The 14,178-nt window shown below is 39.2% G+C and overlaps 1 long non-coding RNA gene across 1 annotated transcript; it reads right to left on the minus strand.

Moving 5' to 3' along the window:
- Window positions 1–233: 233 nt before the first annotated feature.
- Window positions 234–4,860, minus strand: LOC141141591 (uncharacterized). Its single transcript, XR_012244148.1, has 2 exons — window positions 4,691–4,860; window positions 234–883 (listed from the first exon to the last, which is right to left on the minus strand). It is a non-coding gene; the product is annotated as an uncharacterized lncRNA (long non-coding RNA).
- Window positions 4,861–14,178: the final 9,318 nt, after the last annotated feature.

A 14,178-nucleotide genomic window follows, 5' to 3' on the forward strand; every position in this document is an offset into this window, starting at 1 on the left:
TTAACTCATTTCAAGGTATTCCTTTTTAAGACTTTAAAGAGATCCAGCACTATGTAGTAGCTATTTATTGCCAGCTCAGTATTGTCACAATTTATTAACATGCACATATGTTTTTTAATAACCTATAGGTAATACAAAAAATACTTTCACGTTGTACCTTTTTTATAAAGTAAGTGATCAGATTGTGAAAAAAAAAAATAAAAGTAGAAAACAAAGAGTCTTAAATCAGCATATAGAGAAGCATGTTTATTATATTCAATGAATGCTCTAAAACAAATGTTTAACCAGGTTGCTGAAATAGTGCAGAAAACCTCTGCATGCTCCAATGGCTTACAATGACAATGGTCTATTGCAATGTAAAACATGCTGGAGGATAAAAAGGTGCTTTTTGTTACCATTTTATCAAAGCTGTTCATCTTCCTGCTGTAGGCAGCATTTAGCTGGAACTGCAGATATTTCTCTGTCCAAGCTCCTTTGTTTGTGCATCTCATTTGCATACATTTATCTCCAGCTGAGGGTGCTTTCAGCTTATTAAGGCCTCCCACCACAATATTTCATAAGCCAGCTGCTAGGAAGGATTTCACCTGTGGAGACTGAGAAAAGAGGGGTGAAAAACCAAATTCTTCGTAAAAAAGGAAATCTTGACTCCTTTTTCTCCCCTTTGGTTGGGCACCATTTGTGTTAAACAGGCTCTTGTCATGATATATGCTCGTAGAAGTCAGGGGTTAAAGTTGATCTGAAGGTCAGCAGTAAAACAACAGGCAAACCAGACGCCAAACTGGTTCCTTAGCTGTCAGAGGTAGCTGTGGTACAACCAGGTCTTGATCCTTTTTTTTCCAGCTTCTAATAAACGGGCTGAATCTATGTGGCTTAGCCTGGCCCTCTACAAGTTGACAAGGAAGGGAAAAAAAAAACAGAACACTATCAATATCGTTATCAAATGGGAACAGGAAGAAATAAGCTGGTCGTCACTGCTCTGTTTCTATTGTATCAAAAGTGGAAATTAATTCCACTAATTTATTTAAAGCATGTCAACTCCCTGACTAAACCTGTTTTAGCGTCAAGACAAATAAAACTTTTATGGTTCATAAAATAGATCCATTCATCTCAATGTTTCCAGCGTTGTCTTACACTGGCAAGGCTTTCTAAGGTTGGTTACAGCATTAATACTTGTTGCTATTAAGCATGTCGGCCTGGAAAGGGAAAAATTATTTTTGGCTGGAGAGTGATACATGTAATAAAATATGGTTCTAACCAACCTTTGATTTTAAAATGCAGATGAAAATAATGTGAACATGTAAAGGGCAGGATTTAAGAAATTTGTGGACTGTTCCATTGCTCCCGCCATGCCTTTCAAAAACACTGGCAGCAATAAAAAAGTATTTGCAGGAAAGCTGACATCCACTTTTTATTGGCTTGAAATTAGAACAGCTTATATTTCTGGTGCATTTTCTTTATCTTTACACCCTTTTCTACACCAGGCTGGGTCAGTGAAATAATTTAAAATCATTTATTTCATTTCATTTAGGGTAAGTGATGTTGGGGCCTGTTTTAATATCTATACACTGGAGGGAGAACCTCTGGGGGAATCTAGGATGGAAAAGGACCTGGGGGTCCTAATAGATGCAATGCCAAGCTGCTGCTAACAAAGCAAACAGAATATTGGCATGCATTAAAAAAGGGATTAACTCCAGGGATAAAGCGATAATTCTCCCACTCTACAAGACTCTGGTCCGGCCGCACCTTCAGTAGGTTCTCCAGTTCTGGGCAGTACAAGGAGCGAGTACAAAGAAGGGCAACAAAGCTAATAAAGTGTCTGGGGGAAATTAGTTATGAAGAAAGGTTTCGAGCACTGAACTTATTCTCTCTGGAGAAGAGACGCTTGAGAGGGATATGATTTCAATTTACAAATACCATACTGGTGACCCCACAATAGGGATAAAACTTTTTCGCGGAAGGGAGTTTAATAAGACACGTGACCCATGCATTAAAATTAGAAGAAAAGAGGTTTAACCTTAAACTACGTAGAGGGTTCTTTACTGTAAGAGTGGCAAGGATGTGGAATTCCCTTCCACAGGCGGTGGTCTCAGCGGGGGCATCGGTAGTTTCAAATAACTATTAGATAAGCACCTGAACGACCGCATCATACAGGGATGTACAATGTAATACTGACATATAATCACACACATAGGTTGGACTTGATGGACTCGTGTCTTTTTTCAACCTCACCTACTATGTAACTATGTAACTATGTAATACTTACTTTCATAATTATTATGGATATTCGTGGGTTTGATTTTTCATTACACATACATTGGCCTGATTTATGAAAGCCAGAATATATTAAAAATATTACAACTATTAGTGGTTCCCACAGAATCAAGATTTGTTCTTGAGTTTTCTGAAATATTTTGGCCACTGCATTTAAAATGTTGCTATGTGCAATGCAGAAAATATCTTTTTAAGGCTATCCGTAATGCCATAACTGGCATAAATTTCTCAGCATTCCAATGGTAGTGGACCAACTCCCAGCTTCATACTAATTCCAGGGTGTTACAGCTAAACACTTTCATTGTGTGTAATGTGGCTGTACCAAACTAAGCTAAACTGCAGCCTATGGTCCTTCAGATTTCCCTACAGTGTGGTGATTGTAGTTGCTTCTCTAAAAATATGGGTTGTCATTGAAGATTTTATTTAAAGCATAGTTTTAGATAAAATCCTGAACTCGTTAATGAAATGTTGGTATATCCTAGTTCATTCTATGTGCTTTAGAACAGGCTTTGGTCTTGTTGATGGCCAAATGCAGTGTGCTTTCAGGTGTTTTCCTCTTGCACTTAAAATTAGTTTGAGATGCTTTAGAGATCAATCAGAGTTCATTGAAGGTGGTAATGGGACCTGCAGTTGACCTCCTTCTAAGCTGTATCACCTGCTTTAAGTTGCCTTTCTATTGCCATTGACCTGTGTTGGGAGAAAGCTGTTCTGATATAAACAAAAATCCACCATCACTGTCCCATCATCATTTTATGTTATTTGAGTGATAGTTTTGGTGGAAATCACTTAAAAAATAGCTCCACTTTGTGAGAAAAAGCATTCCCCTTTGGGTGATCTTTGTATATTGCAAGGATTTTAAGAAACTTTGTTGCAGTTTCCTACATTTTGTTATTCTGAAAGAATAGCTGTTTGTATCTGTATGGGAGTGGTTTAATAATTATCAATCAGCTGCTGTACCTGCAAGGCTCTAATGAAGAAAGCTACAGGGTCTGCATCCCTTTAGACGTGATTTCCCTTTGAGAGTATCTCATCAAAAATGACATTTTTTGTTGCAGGGGATGCACAAAATCTGACTTGTATCTTAGTGCAGACATCTGGGAAAATCAGTAAGCCAATCACACAAGCAGGAAATGACATCTCAAGGGGGCATTCAGTACACCATCTGTGTACAGAATGCCTTCAGGTAGCCATATTGCATTGCATTTTACAGACAATTCCAGCACTACAGATTGAAAGGGAAAGGTAATTTTAATCACTTTCAATTACAATATGACTTGTGTCACAATTGTATATGCTATATTTGTTTTTTTATGTGCTATTTTTTCCCCCCACAAAAGTGGAGTTACCCTTTAAGAGGCACTGCAGATGAGATCTGTGGATTATGCTGACACGAGGGTTCTTTGCAGTAGTTGGCAACAGAAGTGTAAAGATAAAGTAAAACTGTATTATTTAATCTTGTATTTGGTCAGAACCACCAGATATGGGAATGCAGATTGCACCTTTCCCCTTGCCTATAATGTATTTCAAATTTTTATAATAAATATAACACAAACACCGTTGAGTGGCAAAATTATGGCCACGGCACGTTTATTGGTGTAAATAAATTATCCATAAATAACAAATTCATATAAATATGTTATTTATTAATTATCTTTAAACTTTATTAATCTGTAAAATATAACTTTGCTCAGCCATAACACGACTTGAGCACAAATATCATAAATACCAGTCCCCCCTTTCAATAAAAAGCATGACAAACCACAAACATGTGCCTTGCGACAAGGAAGGGGGGAGGAGGGGAAATTCGTTCAGCTGTGACAGACCCACTGATGGTTACCTCAGAACGGGGTCCTTTTATAATAAGCCCCTGCTTCCAGAACTTTCCCAATGCATCACGTGACCTTCTGGGAATTTCCATAGGTCAGGTGATGCATATCCCAGCTGCCTGAATCCCGTTTTTTTTATTTTTAATTTTTTTTTTATTAAATATTAAAGGGCAATTGCATGCCCATGTTGTCGCGCTCAAATGCTTGTGCCCTCCTTCTCATTCTGTTCCACTTCAGAGTAATTCTGCATGTACTCCGTAAAACACTCTAAAATATGCAAAATAGCTAAGTAAAAATAATGTACTTGTTATCTTAGTCATATGCAGGCAAAAGTATCAGATAGGGAATTACTTGTATACTTAGCATACATATGCATGCCATAAAAGCATAACACATGTTTTGCTTCTGTGGCATCAAACATATCCCTTTAAGAATGGAGAACAAGACACAGTGGATAAAGAGACGTGTAATGAATTTAAAGTGGTAGTAAACTGCGGCTGGTTAAAAGAAACGAAAAAAAAAAAAAACACCTATAAGGCAATTGCATAATGTTCTAGTAGGCAATGCACTCTAACACATTATGAAATACTTACCTTAGAATGAAGCCTTCCAGTGGAGCTGCAATGATGTCACTGCCGTGCATGCCAGACTTTCAGACGCCAGACCTTCAGAGGGCGTCACTGGCTGTATCCAAGGTGAATATCTCTTAAACTGTGCACGTTTAGAAGATATTCATGTATCCTTATTATAGGCTTACCTGTAGGTAAAAAGGCATTACTACTGCTTTAAGTTACTTATACATGAACAACAATGGGCGGTACTACTGCATGAACATTTACAAATGGGCATTTGAAAGAACCAATATCTGAACAAGAATTTAGGAAAGTGACACAGGAACACTACAAGAGACCAAGAGCTAAGGGATAGATAGTATCTGTTATATCACCTATTTTGCTATTTTATTACAGCATTATAATCACTTACTTATTGGCTGTAGAAGTTAGATAAAACACAACTGTAAAGACTACAGCTCTTGAACTTGATGCCCCCACAGGGGCAGATTTTCTACAGAATGCTGGAACAATACAGAGACAGGCCAAGGTAAACCTACTTTTGGAAAACCGGGAGACCCCTTTATTTTGTAATCTTTCTTTATAAACAGAAAGAAGATGAAGGAGTATTCTGAGTATGAGCTAAAGCAGCACATTAACTGGTATGAGGGTAATAGGGGAACAAGTATTTTTTACATTTCTAAAAAAATACATTTGGAAAATACTCTTCCACCCACTGCTACCTTTTTAAATTAACCTAGACAAGGTTTTACCCCAGAGCTTTGACTACAAGCTGCTCCCCCTTCCTCACCTCTATAACATGGGAGAGGTGTTCTGTAGTTCATAGTGGTAACCTAGATAGACCAGTAAGACTCCTTGACATTTCAGTGCAGCAAGTGGCACTGAGACTGATCTACTAATTTAACTACTTCCTGACCATGCTATAGCTGAATAGCCGCTACAGCCGGCCATTCTGGGAGGGCATCATTTGACATCCTTCTGTGATCGCGCCCGCCACGCGAGTGCTGTGTCTTCTCGACATAGCTGATCACAGAGCACGGTAAAGAGCCAATCAGGGGCTCTTCACCACGTTATCAGCTGTGTCCAATCACAGCTGATCATGATTTAAACACAAACCCGTTATCGGCATTCCTTTCCTCACGCTGACGGAATGAGGAGAGGAGAGCCGATAACCGGCTTGTGTGAAAGGAACATCTACACCAGGGATATGCAATTAGCGGACCTCCAGCTGTTGCAAAATTACAAGTCCCATCATGCCTCTGCCTCTGGGTGTCATGCTTGTGGCTGTCAGAGTCTTGCTATGCCTCATGGGACTTGTAGTTCTGCAACAGCTGGAGGTCCATTAATTGCATATCCCTGATCTACACTGATAATCAGGGCATTGATTATCAGTGTCCTGATTATCAGTGCAGTCCCAACTGTGGCCACCAGTGCCCACCAATGCTGCCTATCAGTGCCCACCAGTGCTGCCTATCAGTGCCCCCCATGCTGCCAATCAATGCCCATCAGTGCTGCCAATCAGTGCCTCCTCACCAGTGCCTCTTATCAGTGCCCATCAGTGCCGCCTCTCAGTGTTCTTCAGTGCCGCCTATTAATGCCCATCCTTGCCACCTATTAGTGCTCATCCGTGCCGCTCATCAGTGCAGCCTCATAAGTGCCGCCGCATCAGCGCACATCAGTGAAGGAGAAAAATTACCTGTTTACAAAATTTTCTAACAAACTATGAAAAAAGTTTTTTATTTCAAAATTCAATATTTAAAATATTTTTTTGTTTATTTAGCACACAAAAAAAGTGGTGATTAAATACCACCCAAAGAAAGCTCTACTTGTGTGAAAAAAAATTATACAAATTTCATATGGGTACAGTGTTACATGAACACGCAATTGTCATTCAAAGTGTGACAGTGAATTTTTACTGAATCTGAATCAGTGAATCTTTACTTAATTTTTTTGGATTGAATATCTTCAACTCCTTTAGTAGTCAGCTCACTACAAGAATTTAGAGCTCACTGAATTTCTGGCAAGATCAACAGTTATTATTTGCACTTATCAAACAAATATATCAAAATGCTTTCAACAGTATTTATTAAGGAATCAAAAGAAAGATAATAGGATAAGATAGGGCGTACATTGACTATAAAAGAAAACATCTTATGTAGTATTGTAGGACAAGACAGTTAAATGGTTTAATTAATCACTGTAATTTATCTTTATTTAAAATGTTCTTAAAATATTTTTTACAAGATAAAACAAAGTGTCTCTTGTCACCCCCACCGATAATGTTACTACATGTAACACAAAGTTAACTTTTTGAGCTAGTGCATACCTTTCAGGAAAATTCCATTCTGTAAGGATAGGGGTAGCGCATAATCAAAGCTTTTTAATGTTACTGCATTGTTGAAGGAACATGCTGTGTAGATTTGGACCTCCTCCTTGTTGTTTTGTTATCACCCAGGCTCTAAGAGATTATTTAACCATCATCACTCATACGCACTTGTAATATTTTAAACACTTTGTGAAGCGTACAATATACAAACAAGAGAAACCAGCACAGACAGTCACACAGAACCATAAACCATGTTTTCCATTGTTTAATGTAATCATTAATTCTCTCCAGCATGGTAAAACTGTTAAGATTGAGATGTGTGTGTGCCTTCCCTCCCACTTTGTCTTTGTTTATGTTGCAGGACCTGGTTTCCTCTTCGTTTTTTCAGCTCTGGGCCTCCAGGTCAGGAGACTGTAAATACACACAGCACTGCCCCAACACATAAATCTGAGCAAAGGGCAGCCTTATACATTAGATAAGCAATTCAAAAAAGACAGAGAACAAACAGAGCCTGTGCCAAGCCCGGACCTTGTTTCAGACCGGAATATTATATTACAAAAAAAAGGAGTAGACCTAGCTAATTTTTTAAATGATGTCTTAAATGAATGTGACATTGAATAGTATGTTTTAATGTTTCCATATTTATTCATTTGATTGTAAACCAAATCCGCTGTGTATTTTTGAGTCAAAAGACAAAAAAAATATATTTATGCAGCTCAACTCTTATGAGTGCTGTTAATGCAAGATTCTGAAACAAAGGGACTTTTTTAGGTGCATATAAACACTGACACTATCACAACTTTTGTTCGAACATTAAGACATCACAATTGTATTAATGCATTGAATGTATTTAAAAAATCAACATAATAAAAACAATGCTTCAACAGTCACACTTTTATATCATGATTTCATAACAGTGACAATTGCCAACATGTTTCACCCTTGGTGGGCTTCCTCAGGGGATTGCCGCTAATGAAGATCAGACCAACCATTCATGGAACTTCTTTAGGCCAAAAGAAACAAGTGACAAAATAGTAAAAACCACTATATTTGCAAATTAGATGGATTCCCTGATTGGTACCAAGCAGAGAATTGTCCATTGGGCACAGGAAGAATGAATGGACCCAGAACATGCACTTTAGGGAAAGACCTTCAGTGGATGCCCAGCTGCTCCTGAGTCTGTTCAACCATCATGACACAATAATCCAAGGGAGCAGAAAACGTGGGCACACCAGAGCCTCGTGTTGTGCCCATGTTTTCTTCTCCCTTGGATTATTGTCTATCTTTACATACACCTAAAAAGAGTCCCTTGGTTTCAGAATCTTGCAATAATTGTTAATTAATTGAGATGTGAATGCTCACTTTTTTCATCTACTACCCATACATATGACTTTATCCTATGATTGCTGATGGACTTATCTTTAAAAAACCTTGAATCAGAGTCTGCAACAATGCAGGAAAGTGTGATCCCTGGTTTCATGACTAAGTTTTTAGGCTAAAAAGTATCAGAAGAGAGGAGGCTGCAGCATACCCCTCATAAACATTGTACTTGTACAATGTACAAATACTTTGTTGAAACTGATCAAAACTGATCAAAATTTTTTAAATTGAATTTCTGACTTTAGTAAAATTGTATCCTTTTTTGGGAGAGAATTTTTAGTTCACTGAATGTTTTTGTTATCTGAAAAGTACCAATGTTTCATACAAAAAACAAACAAACAGCCAATCAGATTAAGGGAGAATGTAAAAAAAGAAAAATAATTTCATTGAGTTCATATATTCAGTAAAAATCATCAAAGCTATTGCGTGCCTTCATACTAATGGCTTATTCATACTGCATACATTGGTAAGCACAGTTCCAAACACATGGACAAGGCCCTTCTTTTGGCATTTTCACAGTTCACATCAGTGCAGTGGCAGCTGGTGGTATATTTTTTGGGGGGTGGCAAACAATGTACACTCACAGTCACCCGCCCGGTCAGACGCCCACCCCCCCACCCCGGTCCGTCAGTCACCAGCTTTACACTAACCCCATCTATAGGGCAGCACTTCCTCTGGGAGATGAGCGGCGGCATCCCCTGCATCTCCTCCTCATCCGCATCATGGCGGCTTCTGCCATATGTCTCGTCCCTACTCCTCCTAGGCGATCAATAGGAGCACTTCTCCTTTTCAGCCAATCGGGTGACTGGTCTCATGACCCACTTCCTGATTGGCTGGGAGGAGAATCAGGAAGACAAGTATTAACCACTTGACCTCTGAAGATTTACGCCCCTTCATGACCAGGCCATTTTTTTGCGATACGGTACTGAATTATTTTAGCTGACAATTGCACGGTCATGTGACTCTGTATCCAAAGTAAATGTATGTAATTTTTTTTCCCCACAAATAGAGCTTTCTTTTGGTGGTATATGATCTCCACCGCATTTTTTTTTTGCGCTATGAATAAAAAAAGACTGACAATTTAGAAATAGAAAACAATATTTGTTACTTTCTGCTATAAAACATAACCAATACATAAAAAAAAAAAAAAATCAAATTTCTTCATAAAGTTAGGTCAATATGTATTCTGCTACATATTTTTGGTAAAAAAATCCCAATAACTGTATATATATATATATATATATATATATATATATATATATATATATATATATATTATACTATTAATGGTGGCGATCAGCCACTTACAGCAGGACAGTGATATTGCAGTGGTCGATCGGACACTAACTAACATTTTGACACTTTCTGGGAACCAGTAACACTAATACAATGATCAGTTCTAAAAATATGCACTGTCACTGTACTAATGACACTGACTGGAAAGGGGTTAAACATCTAGGGCAATCAAGGGGATAACTGTGTGTTGATTTTACTAAGGGAAGTGATGGATTTTATTCCCTGCTTTGCAGGAACACAAAATCCATTGCTTTCCTCCTGTTTGAATGGAGTCCTGTGACTCTACCTGACGATCAGCGGGTGTCGGTGGACATCCATTGCCCAACAACCGCAGATCGGCCTCTGCTTTGAGTAATCACAGCAGAAGAGGCGTGCCGGCAGCACACGCGCGCACCACCTAGGCAGCAGTGCAGAGACACATATATATATATACAGAGATATAGGGGGTAGGGAAAGGCCGCAGTTGGCTGCTTCTGTCGGCCCATATCTCAACCCACCATGCGGAAGGAAAAGGAGGGAGGGACTATTGCGGTACTTGATATTACTAATATTCAATAAGAAAAGATAAAGGAGGAGATAGTAATATGATAAAATATATATATACACGTGATTCTGAACAGAATGTCCACCCTGTAGCAGTATAACTGCTATGGGGCGGTCAGAAAGTGGTTAACTGTCTTATTTGAAAGGGACATTTTGTTACATTTTTATGTTGGCAACAGGATCACTTTAATTTTTTAAATTCCTCTTTAGACCAGTAGGATAGAAAAAGGGGTCTCATGGATTGGAAATGTTTACTGACCTGTTTCCTCTGATGCCTGAAAGCCATACAATCCTTCTTGCAAAAGTGAACCTCTGATAAAGAAACGTGTCAACAGTAATTGTTTGGCATGTACATTGAATAGGGGATCAGACTTAACTTATTTCTAGTGGCTTTTCAAGGGTTTACGACTGCTTGAACAACAGGAGTGCTTATTCATTTTTCATCATTGTGCATCATTTAATGAAAACACTGCATTAAAGTGTTAGTCCACCCAAAACTAATATTATAATATTTGGTATATTCTGAAGGTCTAAACTACCCATCAGTTTCTGTCAGTAACTCCAGTAGTGAGACCATTTAAGTTCCTGGATCTTCACACTTGTTGTGGCATATACGAGAGGGTCCAACTCTCCCTGTTGGATTTCTTATTCTATTCACCTTTCAAAGAATGCAACAGGAGATGCTGGAACACATAAAAGAGGACTCTCATATGCATCATGTTGGCAGGAATGGAGTTTGGAAATGTGGGAGATCTTTCTGTTACATTGTTTAAGAAAAAGAAAACACAAGGGACAGCCCACTAAGCTTTGCTTCCCCTGCTAAGTGTCCCCATAGCAAGCCGCTTGCTATGGGGGCACTCGTGTGTGCTCTCTTCCAAGCCTTGTTCTGTGTGTCCATTGATACACAGAATGGGGCTCAGAAACCACTCCCTCCTCCCTGGCTTTGATTAACAGCAGCAGGAGGAGCCAATGGCTACCGCTGCTGTGTCTGAGAGAGTCAGGAGAGCAGCTGCTCTTGTGCACATCACTGGATCAAGATCAGGCTCGGGTAAGTATTGGGGGGACTTGGGGGGAACTGCACTCAGAAGGTTTTTTAATCTCCATGTGTAAAATGCATGAAGGTAAAAAAAAAAAAACTTCCACGTTTTGAACCACTTTAATGTCCCTTTTAGGTAAACTAATTTGTTCAATACAATAATATATTTGTTTGCTTACCCAAACCATCAGTATATAACTTTAGCTCAGCATGTTGTAATCTCCACACCATGGGGTTGATTTACTAAGGGCAAATGGGGTGTTCACTTGATAAGGGAAGTTGCACATTGCAGGAGAATTTGCCCCACAGCTTAACCACTTGACCACTGGGCACTTAAACCCCCTTAATAACCAGACCAATTTTCAGCTTTTGGTGCTCTCACATTTTGAATGACAATTACTCAGTCATGCAACACTGTATCTATATGAATTTTTTGTCCTTTTTTTCACACAAATAGAGCTTTCTTTTGGTGGTATTTAATCACCGCTGGGTTCTTTATTTTTTGCGCTATAAAAGAAAAAAGACAGAAAAATCTGTAAAAAAAATTAATTTTTCTTCGTTTCTGTTATAAAATTTTGAAAATTAGTAATTTTTCTTCATATATTTTGGCCAAAATTTATACCACTACATATCTTTGGTAAAAATAACCCAAATTAGTGTATATTATTTGGTCTTTGTGAAAGTTATAGCGTCCACAAGCTATGGTGCCAATATCTGAAAATTGATCACACCTGAAGTACTGACGGCCTATCTCATTTCTTGAGACCCTAACATGCCAGAAAAGTACAAATACCCCCCAAATGACCCCTTTTTGGAAAGAAGACATTCCAAGGTATTTAGAAAGATGCATGGTGAGTTTTTTGAAGTTGTCATTTTTTCCCACAATTCTTTGCAAAATCAAGTTTTTTTTTTTTCTTTTTTTTTTTTTCACAAAATTGTCATATTAGCAGGTTATTTCTCACACACAGCATATGCATACCACAAATTACACCCCAAAACACATTCTGCTATTACTCCTGAGTATGGCGATACCACATGTGTGAGACTTTTACACAGCGTGGCCACATACAGAGGCCCAACATGCAGGGGAGCACCTTCAGGCATTCTGGAGCACCCATGCCAATTCTGACATTTCTCTCCTACATGTAAAAATCATCATTTATTTGCTAGAAAATTACATAGAACCCCAAAACATTATATATGTTTTTTTAGCAAAGACCCTAGAGAATACAATAGCGGTCATTGCAACTTTTTATCTCGCACGATATTTGCGCAGCAATTTTTCGAACGCGTTTTTTTTGGAAAAAAAAATGTTTTTTGCTTAAAAAAAAACCAAAACAGTAAGGTTAGTCCAATGTTTTTGCATAATATGAAAGATGAAGTTACGCTGAGTAAATAGATACCTAACATGTCACCTTTCAAAATTGCACACGCTTGTGGAATGGCGCCAAACTTCGCCACTTAAAAATCCCCATAGGCGATGCTTTAAAATTTTTTACTGGTTACAAATTTTGAGTTACAGAGGAGGTCTAGGGCCAAAATTATTGCTCTCGCTCTACCGATCGCAGTGATACCTCACATGTGTGGTTTGAACACCGTTTTCATATGTGGGCGGGACTTACGTATGCGTTCGCTTCTGCATGCGAGCACACGGATAGGGGCACTTTAAAAAAAAATTTTTTTTTTTTTATTGTTCATTTTACTTTATTTATTTTAGTTTGACACTTTTTTCCCCCAAAAAAATTTTTTTGATCACTTTTATTCCTATTACAAGGAATGTAAACATCCCTTGTAATAGGAATATGGCATGACAGGTCCTCTTTACAGTGAGATATGGGGTCAATAAGACCCCAAATCTCACCTCTAGGCTGTGCCTGAAATTAAAAAAAAAAAAAAAAAGATCCTGGCTTCGATCGTAGCGGTGAGTCGGTAGAAGCACCGGAGGGCGGCGGGAGGATGTCCCCTCTCGCCTCCCGTAAGAACGATCAAGCAGTGTAACAGCCGCTATGATCATTCTTATGGTGTAGGGAATCGCCGGCTGAAAAAGATGATATCTGAATGATGCCTGTAGCTGCACCCATCATTCAGATATCCCCGCACAAAGTCAAGGACGTCGTATGACGGAAGGCCGGAAGTGGTTAAAACGCTTTTTTTTTTTTTAACACAAAGTTGTCCATTTATACAATATTTATAACACATAGCATGTACATACCAAAAATGACACCCCAAAATAGATTCTCCTACTCCTCCTGAGTACGGCGATACCACATGTGTGAGACTTCCACAGCCTGGCCACATACAGAGGCAGAGTATGGCTGAGCATGGCTGGGTATGGCTGAGCATGGCTGGGTATGGCTGAGCATGGCTGGGTATGGCTGAGCATGGCTGGGTATTGCAGAGTATCGCCGAGTATGACTGGGTATGGCAGAGTATGGCTGAGCATGGCTGAGCATGGCCAGGTATGGCTGAGCATGGCCAGGTATGACTGAGCATGGCCGAGTATGGCTGAGCATGGCTGGGTATTGCAGAGTATCGCCGAGTATGACTGGGTATCGCCGAGTATGACTGGGTATGGCAGAGTATGACTGGGTATCGCCGAGTATGACTGGGTATGGCAGAGTATGACTGGGTATCACCGAGTATTGCAGAGTATGGCTGGGTATTGCGGGGTATTGCAGAGTATTGCAGGTTATGGCAGAGTATTGCAGATTTTTGCGGGGTATTGCAGAGCATGGCTGGGTATGGCAGAGTATGGCAGAGTATGGCTGGGTATCACTGAGTATTGCAGAGTATGGCTGGGTATCACTGAGTATTGCAGAGTATGGCTGGGTATCACTGAGTATTGCAGAGTATGGCTGGGTATCACTGAGTATGGCTGGGTATCGCGGGGTATGGCAGAGTATTGCGGGATATTGCGGGGTATTGCAG

This window comes from Aquarana catesbeiana, linkage group LG04, assembly GCF_042186555.1.
Source record: "Aquarana catesbeiana isolate 2022-GZ linkage group LG04, ASM4218655v1, whole genome shotgun sequence".
Classification (NCBI taxonomy): Eukaryota; Metazoa; Chordata; class Amphibia; order Anura; family Ranidae; genus Aquarana; species Aquarana catesbeiana.